Below are 15,876 nucleotides of genomic sequence, written 5' to 3'. Positions count from 1 at the left end.
AGTGAAATAGGGAAATGTGATATAATGAACGGTGACACTACTTAATTTGGGAAGATTAGCTACAGGCTGAGTACTAAACGTTCATGAAGTTCTTACAGAATTACATAAGAAGAGTTGGAAGAGAACTACTCTTGGAGACCCTACCGTTCTGGACAAATGGCTGTCCAGCCTCCTATTAAAAAAAACCATTGACGGAGCAGCCAGAATTACTGGAGGCAAAGCATTTCCACGGATTGATTGTTCTCACTGAAAGGAAATGTCTCCTTGATTCTAGGTTGGATACCTTTTTGATAAGTCTCCCCCTGTTACTTCTTGTTCTGCTCTCAAGCACATTGGACAATGGACTCACTGCCTTTTTTCTGTGTCAGCCCCTCAGATATTGAAAAACTGCTATGATGGCATCCCTACTCCTGCTCTGTGTTAGACTAGACATATTCAGTTTTCCTGCGATAGTTCATAGGAGTAGAAAGAAAGAAATTACAAGGAAGGCCTGTATTGTCAGAGAAGCAGGGAAAGAAAACGTAATAGACATAATTTATTCTCCACCAGAAAATAATTTAGCTGACCTTATGACAAAACCATTAAGTATACAAAAACACAAAGGTCTTCTGAAAAGATTTGGTTTAAATGCTGTCCAGCTATAAATTAGGGGGGGTCTTAGGATATTAAATTTAGTAACTGAAACAGTTAAATTGGACAATGGGCAGGAATAGAGCAGTTGAGCGCCTGCATGAGGCAATCTACGCTATGATTGGTTGCTGTAGGTGAAAAGGGGGAGTTTCCCAGTTTTCCCGCTTTTTTTTCTGTGTGCTCTGTATGCTATTTGGAGTTACCTCAGGGTGTTCCTGCCCATCTTGTTTGCTGTAAATGCTTTAAATATATTGATTTATATATAAAACTACAAATTTGTCCCAATGTCATTGATTTCATTTGGAAACTTGCTGCATAATTCCCTGACAGAGGACTGTCTCTATTACACCCAGAGAAAGAAGCCATTTGCAGTGGATGCCATTTGCTGGAAACATCCTGCAGGGAAATAATCGTTGTCGTATCCACCTAGTCGATTACCCAGAAGGATGTAAAGAATCGTGGTGAGAAAAAACAAATTTCTCCTCTGGGAGATCCCCTTCCTCTGGGACTGATGGAAGCATTTAGGATTATGAGTGTTCACAAATGGATGGATCTGTCCCAAATGAATCCCTTTATGAGCCTAAACTCTTTCCAAGAAGCTCCCACAGCTTCTTCTTAAAAGCCCCCTCACTATGGTTTGGAAACTGCAGGATGCTTGGGAGAAGGCCGAAGCAGATGTGGCTGCTACAGATTTGGAGTTAACAAACTCAATGTGGGATGAATTGTACTTTTTAAAGAAGATTGGGAAATGGACTTACTATATCTAACTGGAAAACAATTTGGAAAATGGATCGACCAAGAGGTTTTATGATTTGTAGGAATAAGACACAATTGTTGTCTTATTGTTTTGAACTAAAATCTTAAGAAAAAGTTTTATTAATAAGAATCAAACGAAGATATTTTATCTCTCACAGATCAGAAACAACGATTGTGGCTATTTGTGGTAAATAAGCCGCTTAAACTTTATACAAGTTAAATGCAATAGTAGATTGTTAACAAAGTGCTTTGATGTTCCATTTTGTTGTTGGCTCACTTATTACATTGCATTTATATATCATAGATAGATGAATGTCGAATTGGTTGTAAATAGAGGTAGAAGTTTATAAATTTTGGGCCTGCTTCAGAAAGGGAAGAAAGTAATATTGGTAAATCTGCTTTTGTCTTTCTAATGCACATTTTTCTTTGTGTGGGTTTTGAAAAAAAATCTTTCTTTTTTGGGGAGTTTGTACTTTATATGAATTTTCTGAATAGAATATTTTTTCTAAAATAAAGTCCCCTTATTAGAAACAAATTCATGAGGCTACCATCTACCTATTTTCTAAACTGCCTCTGAATTCATAGGTGTACATGGCCTGCCCTTTTGGAGTTCTGTGGGAGGCAGCCACCTACAATTTCTTAACACAGTTTACAAAATTTTAAGGCAGCAAAACAGAATGGTTTGTCCCACTCCCACATGAGTGTTACTCAGAATCAGCCACCATTTTGACACAGAGGGAGGTATGTTAAAAGGGCAATTTTTTACACTAATCCACCACCTGGCCCAGGGATGAATCCTGGGCACAGACCAGGGGTGGGTTCCTGCCAGTTCTAATATCTTCTATAGAAGAGGTCCCACAAATCTACAGTGCCGTTTTGAACCAGTTCCAGCTCCCTACCCTCGCCCGTCCAGACATCATCAAGATGAAGAGCGAGAGGAGGAATTCTGGGAATTGAAGTCCACAAGTCTTAAAGCTGTCAAGTTTGACTACCCCTGGGATTTTTTTCTAGAGGGTTAGGGGTGCAAGGGTCTTGTACCTTGACAGCTTTAAAACTTGCATGCTTCAAATGCCAGAGTTTCTGAGCCAACATTTTGGTTGCTAAGCAAGAGTGTTGTTAAGTGAGTTTCACCACATTTTACGTTGGCCACGCCCACCCGGTCATATGGCCATCAAGCTACTCCCACAAAGCAGGCAACACCTACAGAAGATGTTCTAAACATTTTTGAAACCCACCACTGGCACACACCCAAAAGTTGCGATAGGGGAGGCTAGGCCTCCAAGTGATTCCCCCAATCCTGAGATAGTTACTGTTCTGCTTAATGATGTGCAGATTTATTTAACGGCTTCATTAGGGAGAACGGGGTGAGAGTAGTTAAGCAAGGTAATGTCGCTTAACAACCATTACAAAATGCAACCTTAATTCGCAGGTCACATTCCCTCTCTAAGCAGTTGAGAAATTCCACAACTTCTGCAAAGGAAATATCCAGAAACTTCTGCTGATAATCAAAAACAAGTCATTGGGATATTGAATTCTGACTGAAATTTCTGCCACAATCAGGACATTCAAAGGGTTGCTCTCCTGTGTGTGTCCTCTGGTTTTGGAATTCTGACTAAAACTTTTCTCACAAACAAGACATTCAAAGGGTTTCTCTCCTTGGGCTTGGCAATCATATAGGGAAAATTGAAAAGGGGGTCTGGGTCCCAACAAAAGGGAATAAAAAGCAGACAAAAGATGTTTGGAGGTTGATAGTGGCATAAGGAAAATTGAATTAGGTTACACCCCAACAAAGAGAAATATAAAAGATCTCTGATGGTGGCTTGGGGAAAATTGAAGAGGGTGGATGTGTCAAAACAAAGGAAAGAGAGAAGACAGGAATAGAGAAGTGGGACAAAAGACTTACTAGGAAAAAACAGAGAAATGAAAATGGTTATATGGGAAAATATAAAGCTAAGATAAGGGTTTTATTCCTAAATATGACAATAAAATGGAGTTGCTAACTGATTGAATATGATAATGGAAATATAATTAAATAAATGTTAAAATATATGAACAAATATGAAATTTATATGGGAAGATTGTAAAGGAGAGGTTTGTGATTAACTTTTATACATGATAATTAAACAGTTGCTAATTGATTGAACATGACAATAGAAGGACAATTAAGTATAGGTCAAATATATGAAACATGGACACATATAGAACTTTAAAGATTATGAACAAAGTGAGATGTGTACCACTTGTTATTCTATATAGTAGATTAAGGGAATTAAAGGGAAGTAGAGAAGAGTGACAGAGGGAAGAAAGGAGGTAGGGAGGGGGAGAAGAGAGGGAGAAAAAAGTGATGGATAAGGTACAAATATGGTATATAGAGAGCAGAAGAACCAATAATTGTTTCTGGGAGTTGATAGTCAAATGAATTGATGTAAACATTTAATAATACAATGTGATGTTGGCTATGTATTGTAATAGTATTGTTTCCAAAAGATGACCTAATTAATTTACGAGCCTCGAGACAAAGTTCAAAAGAAATCCATTCATTTATTAGGATCAACATTTTGGCATGTTCTTCTGCAGATCCGAAACTGACATCTGCTTAATTGCGTTTCAACTTTATCCCTGTATCCCCTCCCTTCTGTCTGTGTCATAAATCACATCCACCAATAAGGTGCTGCGGCAGGCTATGAACATGCACATTTCACCCGCCAGCTGTAGGAATATGAGACCTGACTCTGGCCAAAGGTATGCATGGAATTATTCTCCCTTTTCCTATGTCAATGATAGTTGTCATGAAAACTTTTTACAAGTTGACAAGTATATGTTATGAAAATGAAGTGTGTGTGTGTGTGTGTGTGTAGGTGTATGTGACGAGCCGATGGACAGAGAATGGAAGCAGTGGACTTCCTCTCCCATGTGGCAAAGGGCAAAGCTTGGAGGGATCCTGTAGAGAGGAAAAGGCTTGATAACAACAAAGAAAACAACGGATAGTACACCTTTATCAAATTAATATTTTCCATTTTTTCTCTCCAATCACAGATCTACTATTGAGATATCTTTCAGTAAATGAATCAGGCCGAAACTTAAATAGTCAATTTCTCACCTATACTTCAAAAGAGATCAAAAATGAAATTTAAGCCTTCTCTAAACTCATCAATTTTTGCCTAATGTGGATTTCCTTGACTTCCTCTCCTGTGTGTAAACCTACATTACTTATAGGTCATTTGTATGGTTTCTCTCCTGTATATATCCTCTGGTGTCTCACCAGGTTAAAACAGTGACTGAAACTTTTCGCACAATCCATACATTCAAAGGGTTTTTCTCCTGTGTGAGTTCTCTGGTGTATCACCAGGTTGAAATTCCTTTTTAATTTTTTTTTAAAACACAAATAATACAAACAGTACATATACAACTGAATACAAAAAAGAAAGACAAAATAAAAAGGGAAAAAACACATATTACAGTGTACCCCCCACCTCCTGGAGCCCCCCCTCTATATTTCTTAGATATACAATATATTCCCATTATGCCCTTATCTCCTCCTAAACAACATATATTCTTGAGGTTTATTCCCTTTGCCTTCCACCAACACTGATTTTATATTAAAAACCCCATATTTCATTATAATTATTTACTTCAATCATCCCTTTTTAAAGTTTAATTTCTGTTGTTAATTTATCATTTGTTGCCATACTTCAAATTTCATTATACCACCCATTTCTTTGAATATCTCAATTTTGTCCCCAATATTTAGCCATCAATAATCTAGCTGCCATTATCAAATTTACAATCAATTCTTTTTTTGTTTCATTTATATCCCATTTATCCACCAGCAACAATAACGCAATGCTCGGTGACATCTCTGGATTTACATTCAACAGTGCTCTAATTTCTCTAAACACCATGTCCCATATTTTTGTGCACTATCACAATCCCACCGCTTATGTTTATATGTTCAAACCTCTTTCTTGCACCTCCAACAAATATTTGTATATTTACCATCTATTTGATTTAAATTACGTGGTGTTAGGTACTACCTCCATATCACTTTATATAAAATCTTCCTTAACTCTAACTGAAATATTCTTATATACCAGTGATGGAGAACCTTTTTTGTCTTGCGTGCCAAAAACAGGGGGAGCACAGGGTTGTGCGCAGGCATGCCACACCCATGCTACGCGCTTACCCCAGCGCACATGCGCGTACAACCAACAATCCCCCCATTTTGGAGTGCTTATTTGCCCTCCCCAGGCTTCAGAAGCTTTATAGGAGCCTGGGGAGGGTGAAAACAGCCTCCCCCGCCCCACCTGGAGGCTTCAGGAGCTTCCCTGAAGCCTCCAGAGCACAAAAAACCAGCCCTAAGGGCAAACCACAAGGGCAGGAACGGATTTCCCATTTGTTCGTACGGCCGGTTTTAGCCCTCCAGAGCCTTCAGGGGCCTTCAGGAGGCTTCCCTGAAGGCTCCGGGGGACAAAAAATGACTCTACGAGCAAACCAGAAGTGACTTGAAATTGAAATTCTGATTGAAACTTTACCCACACTGTGGACATTCATATGGTTTCCTATGTGAGTCTTCTGATATTTCACCAGGTCAGAACGGTAAGTGAAACGTTTCCCACATTCTGGACACGCATATGGCTTCAATCCTGTATCAGTCCTCTGGTATATCAGTAGATCAGAATTCCGACTGAACTTTTTCCACAATCTGGAAATTCATATTGTTTCTCTTGTGTGAGTTCTCTGATGTTTCACCAGTTTGGAATACTTCCTGAATTTTTTACCACAATCAACACATTCAAAGTGTTTCTCCCCTGTGTGAGTCTTCTGGTGTACCACCAAGTTGGACCTTTGACTGAAACTTTTCCCGCAATCAGGACATTCAAAGGGTTTCTCCCCTGTGTGAATACTCTGGTGAACCACCAAGCTGGATCTTTGGCTGAAACCTTTCCCACAATCAGGACATTCAAAGGGTTTCTCTCCTGTGTGAGTCCTCTGGTGTTCCACCAGGTTGGAATTCTGACTGAAACTTTTGCCACAATGAAGACATTCAAAGGGTTTCTCTCCTGTGTGAGTCCTCTGGTGGTTCACCAGGTTGGCGTTCTGACTGAAACATTTGCCACAGTCAGAACATTTAAAGGGTTTCTGTCCTGTGTGAGTCCTCTGGTGTTCCACCAGGTTGGAATTCTCACTAAAAATTTTCCCACAATCAGGACATTTAAAGTGTTTCTCTCCTGTGTGAGCCCTCTGATGACCTATTAGGTGAGAACTCTGACTGAAACCTTTCCCACAATCAGGGCATTCAAAAGGTTTCTCTCCTGTATGAGTCCTCTGGTGATTAACCAAATGTGAATTCTGACTGAAACATTTGCCACAATCAGAACATTCAAAGGGTTTCTCTCCGGTGTGACTCCTCTGATGAATCACCAGTTCACAATTCTGATTGAAACTTTTCCCACAATCCGGACATTCAAAGTGTTTCTCTCCTGTGTGAGTCCTCTGGTGTACTATCAAGCTGGACCTTCGACTGAAACCTTTCCCACAATCAGGGCATTCAAAGGGTTTCTCTCCTGTGTGAGTCCTCTGATGGTTCACCAGGATGCAATTTTGACTGAAACTTTTCCCACAATCAGAACATTCAAAGGGTTTCTCTCCTGTGTGAGTCCTTTGGTGTACCCTCAGTTGGGAATTCTCAATGAAACATTTACCACAATCAGAACATTTAAAAGGTTTCTCTCCTGAGTGAATCCTCTGGTGTGTCATCAGGTGGGAATTTTGACTGAAATTTCTCCCACAATCAAGACATTTATAGGGTTTCTCTCCTGTGTGAGTCATCTGGTGTGCCACCAGCTTGTAATTCTGACTGAAACCTTTCCCACAAACAGGGCATTCAAAGGGTTTTTCTCCTGTGTGAGTCGTCTGGTGTTCCACCAGGTTGGAATTCTGACTGAAACCTTTCCCACAATCAGGGCATTCAAAGGGTTTCTCTTCTCTGTGAGTCCTCTAGTGTACCATCAAGCTGGAGTTTTGACTGAAACATTTGCCACAATCAGAACATTCAAAGGGTTTCTCTCCGGTGTGAGTCATTTTATGTTTCGCCAGGCTTGAACTCTGACTGAAACGTTTGCCACAATCAGGACATTCAAAGGGTTTCTCTCCGGTGTGAGTTCTCTGATGACTTATCAGGCTGGAATTGTGGCTGAAACTTTTCCCACAATCAGGATTCAAAGGGTTTCTCTCCTATGTGAGTTCTCAGGTGTCTCACGTGGTGGGAATTATCAATTAAAGATTTTCCACAATTTGGACAGTTATACGGCTTCTTCCTAGTGTGATGCATCACCAAGTTGCCAGTTTCCTCACTTGTTCGGAGTGCTCTTATTGGTATCCTCTTCATCTGTAAGATTTAAATAAAAGTGTAAGTTTAAAATCATTTCTTTATGAAATGGTTGCAGAAGATGTGAAATAGTATACACTACAAGTAAAAAGCAAACATTCAACAATGCCGAAATAGCTTCTAATGTTAATTATGATTCATTTGACACACTGAAGATTATTGAGATCCAAGTTCAAATATACATTCAATCACAAAATACACTTGTTGATTCTGATCCATCACAAATTTTTTATACTGCAATTATTGGATAGAACCTCTGTAGTTTAAATAATTTTTTTTACTAAAAATGCTATTTTTCTTTCACACTTTAAATGTTGTAACTGAAACTCAATTTAAACTATGGCAGATGGAAATCTCTAAGTTTATATGGGAAGGGAATAAAACAAAAAATTAAACATAAATCATTGCAAGGTGATAAGGACAGAGGTTTGAGTTGACTAGATTTGAAATTGTATTTTGATGCTTGTTTTCTGGCAAAAAGAGTGAGGGACTCTCCAAAATAAGAGCTTCCTTGAGCTTGACAGGCACGAATAAATTTTTTGATAACACAGCTCTTTATGGTATGATAAGGTTAAAGCAACTGTTGATTTTAAACATCACTTTATTAGAAATGCCTTCCTCTTTGGGTGTCTCCCAGGAAGTTTTTAAGAAAATAAATAGTGGTGAGGCCAGACTTGTGGGCTTATGGTCAAATCTGGTTGAATTATTGTGACCCTCTCCTCAAATCTAAAGAGGAGTTGGAATCAGAAGGATGTTTCCAATTGATTCGTATATTGACAATTGCAAGAAAGATTTGAACTAGACAAAAAGAGCTATGGATATGTCTAAGGTTTATAAACTGCTTTTGAAATTAAACTTGCAGAATGAGTATGTAAAGCATTGTATGATTCAGTGGGCAAAGAACTTTGGATGTAATATAATGCTTGAACAATGGAAGAATATAACAGAATTACAGAGTTGGAAGGGACCTTGGAGGTCTTCTAGTACAATCCCCTGCTCAGGGAGGAAGCTGTATACCAAATGGTTCTTATGAGGTTAGTATCTAACATTGAAGAAATTCTCAAGAATGTATAAAGGCACCTTAAATGTTGGAAATGTAAATAAGAGATTTTATCATTTATGGTGGAAATATGACAAAGAAATATTGGAGTAGGATTCACAAATTCATATGAAACTTTGATGTTAAATGTGTTGATGGCATCAAGAATGCTATTTGCACAAAAATGGAAGAATATTTTCACTCCCACAATGAATGAATGGTTGCAAAACCTGATGGAGTTAGCAGAGATGGCTAAATTGACTGCTTTGAATAAAGAAAAGAACAGGATTAATTTGAAAACCGCTTTTGGACTTTGTTCGTGAGATAGAAAAAAAATGAAAGTTTGATTTTGGGTTTTGTTGATTAAGTAAGTTTGTTGTTATAGAAAGGGCTAGTTTCTATTATCATATACATGTAAATAGTTGAGGTTTTATATTATTATTCTACTGCACCCAAAGAGTCAGAAGACAATGCTTTTCTTTTTCTTTTCCCCTTTCACATTCACTTTCCTTTCTTCCGCTTTTCCTCCCATTTTCCATTATTTTTATTTCTTCATTGCACTTCTGTATTTTACATTTCATGAGAGAAGTACAAATACACACACCTACAAATATGTGTATATTTGGAAAATCCATGTGTTCTCAACCAGAAAGCTGTAACAAAACCCAAAATGGTTACAGTCCAACCTTCTGTGCTAATTTTAGAGATGTGGGGGCTTTAATTGATAAAATGATGCCTAAAGACTCTGTAAGATTTGAAGCACTAGTTTTGCCATGGAAGTCCTCAGTTCCAAGTAAGGGCAGAAAACACTGTCCACAACCACTCTGGTGACATTCCTATGGAAGCAGTCCTAATTTACTGACTGCATATCGGACTGGCATCTGTGTCAATAAGCAGCCCGATCAGGAAGCATGATATCACAGGACAGTGCCAACTTGCATCTATTCCTCTGCAGTTGTTAAGTGAATCACTGTGGGTTTTTAAAGGCAAGTTCACATGACTATGGCTTGCAACTTCCTGCTGGCATCCCCACTGATTTTTCTTGACAGGATCTAGCTGGGAAGGTCACAAATGGGGATCCCGAGTGTGGGATGCTGAAACCATCATAAATGTGCCCCGGTTGGCAGAACCTAAATTGTGGCAAATGCTTCTCTTCCAACTTCATAACCACAGGAACTGCTGACTTAGAGGTGACATGTTCCAATACTTGAGGTGCTGCCACAAAGAAGAGAAGATTAAGAACTTCTCCAAAGCCCCAGAAGCCAAGACAAGAAGCAACGGATGGAAACCAACGAAGGACCGGATCATCCTAGAAACAAGAAGAAATCTCCTGACAGCGACCAGTGAAACGGCTTCCCTTCCCAAGTTGTGCGTGCTCCTCCTAGGAGACTTGGAAGGAGATACTGGAGAGCCATTTGGTCTAAGTTCTCATGCTTGAACTGCATGTTGGACTGCATGATCGCCAAGGTTACATCCAACTGCCTTTGTCTTTCTTCTAGTTGCTTCTCTGCTTCTACGCTGCGGGGGAAATCAAGCAGCCTTTCTGCTCCCAGTCCCAGCCTCTCCCCCAACCTATCCTCAACTCACCCACCAGCTGCTGCTGCTTCTTCGACACTTGCAGGAGCCCAAAAGCTACTCGGCGGACCACCTTCCTCCCATCAGCGATCCAGTAGATCCTGCACTTTTCTCCCCTCCTTTCTAGCAATGTAGCTCGATAGTTTTAACTCCTCAACCCCAGATGCTTCCACGGCTTTCTAGGGGCCAATGTTGCCCATTTGACTGCCATCTCCTGATAGGAGGAGGTAAAACAGGCTCGTCCTGTCTCTGCCTACGAAGGCGTTTGCAAGAGATTTGCACTGATTACATGCCATCAAGTCATTTTCCACTCCTACCAACCGACCTTTGCAACCGATGCAAGTGAAATAGGGAAATGTGATATAATGAACGGTGACACTACTTAATTTGGGAAGATTAGCTACAGGCTGAGTACTAAACGTTCATGAAGTTCTTACAGAATTACATAAGAAGAGTTGAAAGAGAACTACTCTTGGAGACCCTACCGTTCTGGACAAATCGCTGTCCAGCCTCCTATTTAAAAAAAACCATTGACGGAGCAGCCACAATTACTGGAGGCAAAGCATTTCCACGGATTGATTGTTCTCACTGAAAGGAAATGTCTCCTTGATTCTAGGTTGGATACCTTTTTGATAAGTCTCCCCCTGTTACTTCTTGTTCTGCTCTCAAGCACATTGGACAATGGACCCACCGCCTTTTTTCTGTTTCAGCCCCTCAGATATTGAAAGACTACTATGATGGCATAGCAGTCCCTACTCCTGCTCTGTGTTAGACTAGACATATTCAGTTTTCCTGCGATAGTTCATAGGAGTAGAAAGAAAGAAATTACAAGGAGGGCCTGTATTGTCAGAGAAGCAGCGAAAGAATATGTAATAGACAGAATTTATTGTCCACCAGAAATTAATTTAGCTGACCTTATGACAAAACCATTAAGTATACAAAAACACAAAGGTTTTGTGAAACGATTTGGTTAAAATGCTGTCAAGCTATAAATTAGAGGGGTCAGGATATTAAATTCAGTAGCTGGAACAGTTAAATTGGACAATGGGCAGGAATAGAGCAGTTGAGCTCCTGCATGAGGCAATCTATGCTATGATTGGTTGCTGTAGGTGAAAAGGGGGCGTTTCCCAGTTTTCCCGCTTTTTTTTCTTCTGTGTGCTCTGCTATTTAAAGTTACCTCAGGATGTTCCTGTGTTCCTGCCCATCTTGTTTGCAGTAAATGTGTTAAATATATTTATTTATATATAAAATTACAAATTTGTCCCTATGTCACTGATTTCATTTGTAAACTTGCTGCATAATTCCCTGACAGAGGACTGTCTCTATTACACCCAGAGAAAGAAGCCATTTGAAGTGGATGCCATTTGCTGGAAACATCCTGCAGGGAAATTATCATTGTCGTATCCACCTAGTCGATTACCCAGAAGGATGTAAAGAATCGTGATGAGAAAAAACAAATTTCTCCTCTGGGAGATCCCCTTCCTCTGGGACTGATGGAAGCATTTAGGATTATGAGTGTTCACAAATAGATGGATCTGTCCCAAATGAATCGCTTTATGAGCCTAAACTCTTTCCTGAAGTTCCCAAAGCCACTTCTTAAAATCCCCCTCCTCATGGTTTGGAAACTGCAGGATGGTTGGGAGAAAGCCGAAGCAGATGTGGCTGCTACAGATTTGGAGTTAACAGACTCAATGTGGGATGAATTGTACTTTTTAAAGAAGATTGGGAAATGGACTTACTATATCTAACTGGAAAACAATTTGGAAAATGGATCGACCAAGAGGTTTTATGATTTGTAGGAATAAGACACAATTGTTGTCTTATTGTTTTGAACTAAAATCTTAAGAAAAAGTTTTATTAATAAGAATCAAATGAAGATATTTTATCTCTCACAGATCAGAAACGATTGTGGCGATTTGTGGTAAATAAGCCGCTTAAACTTTATACAAGTTAAATGCAATAGTAGATTGTTAACAAAGTGCTTTGATGTTCCATTTTGTTGTTGGCTCACTTATTACATTGCATTTATATATCGTAGATAGATGAATGTCGAATTGGTTGTAAATAGAGGTAGAAGTTTATAAATTTTGGGCCTGCTTCAGAAAGGGAAGAAAGTAATATTGGTAAATCTGCTTTTGTCTTTCTAATGCACATTTTTCTTTGTGTGGGTTTTGAAAAAAAATCTTTCTTTTTTGGGGAGTTTGTACTTTATATGAATTTTCTGAATAGAATATTTTTTCTAAAATAAAGTCCCCTTATTAGAAACAAATTCATGTGGCTACCATATACCTATTTTCTAAACTGCCTCTAAATTCATAGGTGTACATGGCCTGCCCTTTTGGAGTTCTGTGGGAGGCAGCCACCTACAATTTCTTAACACAGTTTACAAAATTTTAAGGCAGCAAAACAGAATGGTTTGTCCCACTCCCACATGAGTGTTACTCAGAATCAGCCACCATTTTGACACAGAGGGAGGTATGTTAAAAGGGCAATTTTTTACACTAATCCACCACCTGGCCCAGGGATGAATCCTGGGCACAGACCAGGGGTGGGTTCCTGCCAGTTCTAATCTCTTCTATAGAAGAGGTCCCACAAATCTACAGTGCCGTTTCGAACCGGTTCCAGCTCCCTACCCCCGCCCATCCGGACATCATCAAGATGAAGAGCAAGAGGAGGAATTCTGGGAATTGAAGTCCACAAGTCTTAAAGCTGTCAAGTTTGAACACCCCTGGTTTTTTTTTCTAGAGGGTTAGGGGTGCAAGGATCTTGTAACTTGACAGCTTTAAAACTTGCGTGCTTCAAATGCCAGAGTTTCTGAGCCAACATTTTGGTTGCTAAGCAAGAGTGTTGTTAAGTGAGTTTCACCACATTTTACGTTGGCCACGCCCACCCGGTCATATGGCCATCAAGCTACTCCCACGAAGCAGGCAACACCTACAGAAGATGTTCTAAACATTTTTGAAACCCACCACTGGCACACACCCAAAAGTTGGGATAGGGGAGGCTAGGCCTCCAAGTGATTCCCCCAATCCTGAGATAGTTACTGTTCTGCTTAACGATGTGCAGATTTATTTAACGGCTTCATTAGGGTGAATGGGTGAGAATAGTTAAGCAAAGTAATGTCGCTTAACAACCATTACAAAATGCAACCTTAATTTGCAGGCCACATTCCCTCTCTAAGCAGTTTACAGAGCCAGCATCTTGACCCCAACAGTTTGGGTCCTCATTTTACCCACCTCGGATGGATGCAAGGCTGAGTCAACCTTGAGCCTGGTGAGATTCGAACTGCCAATTTGCAAGCCGCTAGCAGTCAGCAGAAGTAGTTTCCAGTACTGCACTCTAACCACTGTGGCACATTACAGTTGTATCTTGACCACTACTTCTAAGCTGGGGTATTATGGGACTGAAAATCTAGAGCAGTGGTCCCCAACCTTTTTATCGCCGCGGACCAGTCAGACGAGCCTCCCTCGGCCTTCCGGACCGGCGGGTGGGAAGGCGGCCATCCTGGGCGCGCGTTTCGCAGGGCAGGGGGGGCTTCCTTCACGCCAAGGCCGACAGCCCGCGAGGCCGCCCCGCCTCCTCCTCCTCGGCCACCGGGGAAAGGGAGGGGGAACCGACCCCGCGATCCGCTTGCTCGGGCAGCCCTTTTTCCTCGCTGCAGTTCGGCGGGGGAAAAAGATGGCGCTGTGTCCTACTTCGGGCGGGCGGGCGGCTGGCGCGGCGGAGGCCGGCTGCTTCCGAGGGGGTGGGCCTCCGCGCTGCGCTCCATGAAGGGAAGAGGGGGAGAAGGCGGGCTGCAGCCGAAGGGCCCCCGAGAGCCTCGCCGGCCTGACGCAAAAAGCGCTTCGGCGGAGCGGCGGGGGGAGGGGCGGGAGGCAGGTGACACTCCAGGAGGGGGGGCAGAGCTGCGCCACGAGTCTTACGTAAAGCCCCCCCTCCCCGCCTCGGCGGAGGAAAACATCTCCCACCTGGGTGGGGCTGCGCGCGAAGCACCTCTCGGAACGGCAAAGCTCCCCAAGTTCCCCCGAAACGGCCGTGCTGCGCCCCTCCCCCCCCGCAACCTTAGTTTCTCCTTGGGAGGAAAATGCAGCGCCGCCACCCCTCCTGCCCCCCCTCGTCATTCCACGGGGCAGGCGGGCCGGGCGAGTCCGCGGACAAAGTTTCGCCTCCCAGGCAGCCTCCGCCAGCAGCATCCCAAGTTCGGGCCGAGACCGCCGCCGCCGCCCCCTCCCTCCCGGGGCGAGCAGAGCAAGAGGGCAGGGGGGAGATCGGGCCTCCCCTCGCCCCCCCAGCCCTGCACATCTGGGGCGGCGGGGGGGGCAGAGAAAGGGCGCGTTCATGAGGACTACAAAGTTGCAAATATGGCCCCCGGCCACTGCAGCGATCATGGCCCCCGGCCGCTGCGCGGCCCGGTGCCAGGTACTCCACGGCCCGGCACCGGTCCGCGGACCGGGGGTTGGGGACCACTGATCTAGAGGACACCAAAGTAGAAGACGGAACTCCATTATATTGGAATTCCATGATCAATATACAAAAAGCATCACTCAAAAACATTGTTGAGAAATTCCACAACTTCTGCAAAGGAAATATCCAGAAACTTCTGCTGATAATCAAAAACAGGTCGTTAGATTTTATTGACCTAGGATATTGAATTCTGACTGAAATTTCTGCCACAATCAGGACATTCAAAGGGTTGCTCTCCTGTGTGTGTCCTCTGGTTTTGGAATTCTGACTAAAACTTTTCTCACAAACAAGACATTCAAAGGGTTTCCCTCCTTGGGCTTGGCAATCATATAAGGAAAATTGAAAAGGGGGTCTGGGTCCCAGCAAAAGGGAATAAAAAGTAGACAAAAGATTTTTGGAGGTTGATAGTAGCATAAGGAAAATTGAAGTAGGTTACACCCCAACAAAGAGAAATATAAAAGATCTCTTTGATGGTGGCTTGGGGAAAATTGAAGAGGGTGGATGTGTCAAAACAAAGGAAAGAGGGAAGGCAGGAATAGAGAAGTGGGACAAAAGACTTACTAGGAAAAAACAGAGAAATGAAAATGGTTATATGGGAAAATATAAAGCTAAGATAAGGGTTTTATTCCTAAATATGACAATAAAATGGAGTTGCTAACTGATTGAATATGATAATGGAAATATAATTAAATAAATGTTAAAATATATGAACAAATATGAAATTTATATGGGAAGATTGTAAAGGAGAGGTTTGTGATTCACTTTTATACATGATAATTAAACAGTTGCTAATTGATTGAACATGACAATAGAAGGACAATTAAGTATAGGTCAAATATAAGAAACATGGACACATATATAACTTTTAAGATTATGAACAAAGTGAGATGTGTACCACTTGTTATTCTATATAGTAGATTAAGGAAATTAAGGGGAAGAAGAGAAGAGTGACAGAGGGAAGAAAGGAGGTAGGGAGGGGGAGAAGAGAGGGAGAAAAAAGTGATGGATAAGATACAAATATGGT

At 41.5% G+C, this 15,876-nt stretch overlaps 1 protein-coding gene and 1 pseudogene across 1 annotated transcript in view; both read right to left on the bottom strand.

Moving 5' to 3' along the window:
* LOC116523821 (zinc finger protein OZF-like) overlaps positions 1–15,876 on the bottom strand; it is a 96,117-nt gene that overhangs the window by 65,528 nt on the left and 14,713 nt on the right. The window lies entirely within an intron of this gene.
* Positions 4,077–7,774, bottom strand: LOC116502460 (annotated as a pseudogene).

Source organism: Thamnophis elegans, chromosome 2 (assembly GCF_009769535.1).
Source record: "Thamnophis elegans isolate rThaEle1 chromosome 2, rThaEle1.pri, whole genome shotgun sequence".
Classification (NCBI taxonomy): domain Eukaryota; kingdom Metazoa; phylum Chordata; class Lepidosauria; order Squamata; family Colubridae; genus Thamnophis; species Thamnophis elegans.
This window is presented reverse-complemented; position numbering and strand designations above follow the sequence as displayed.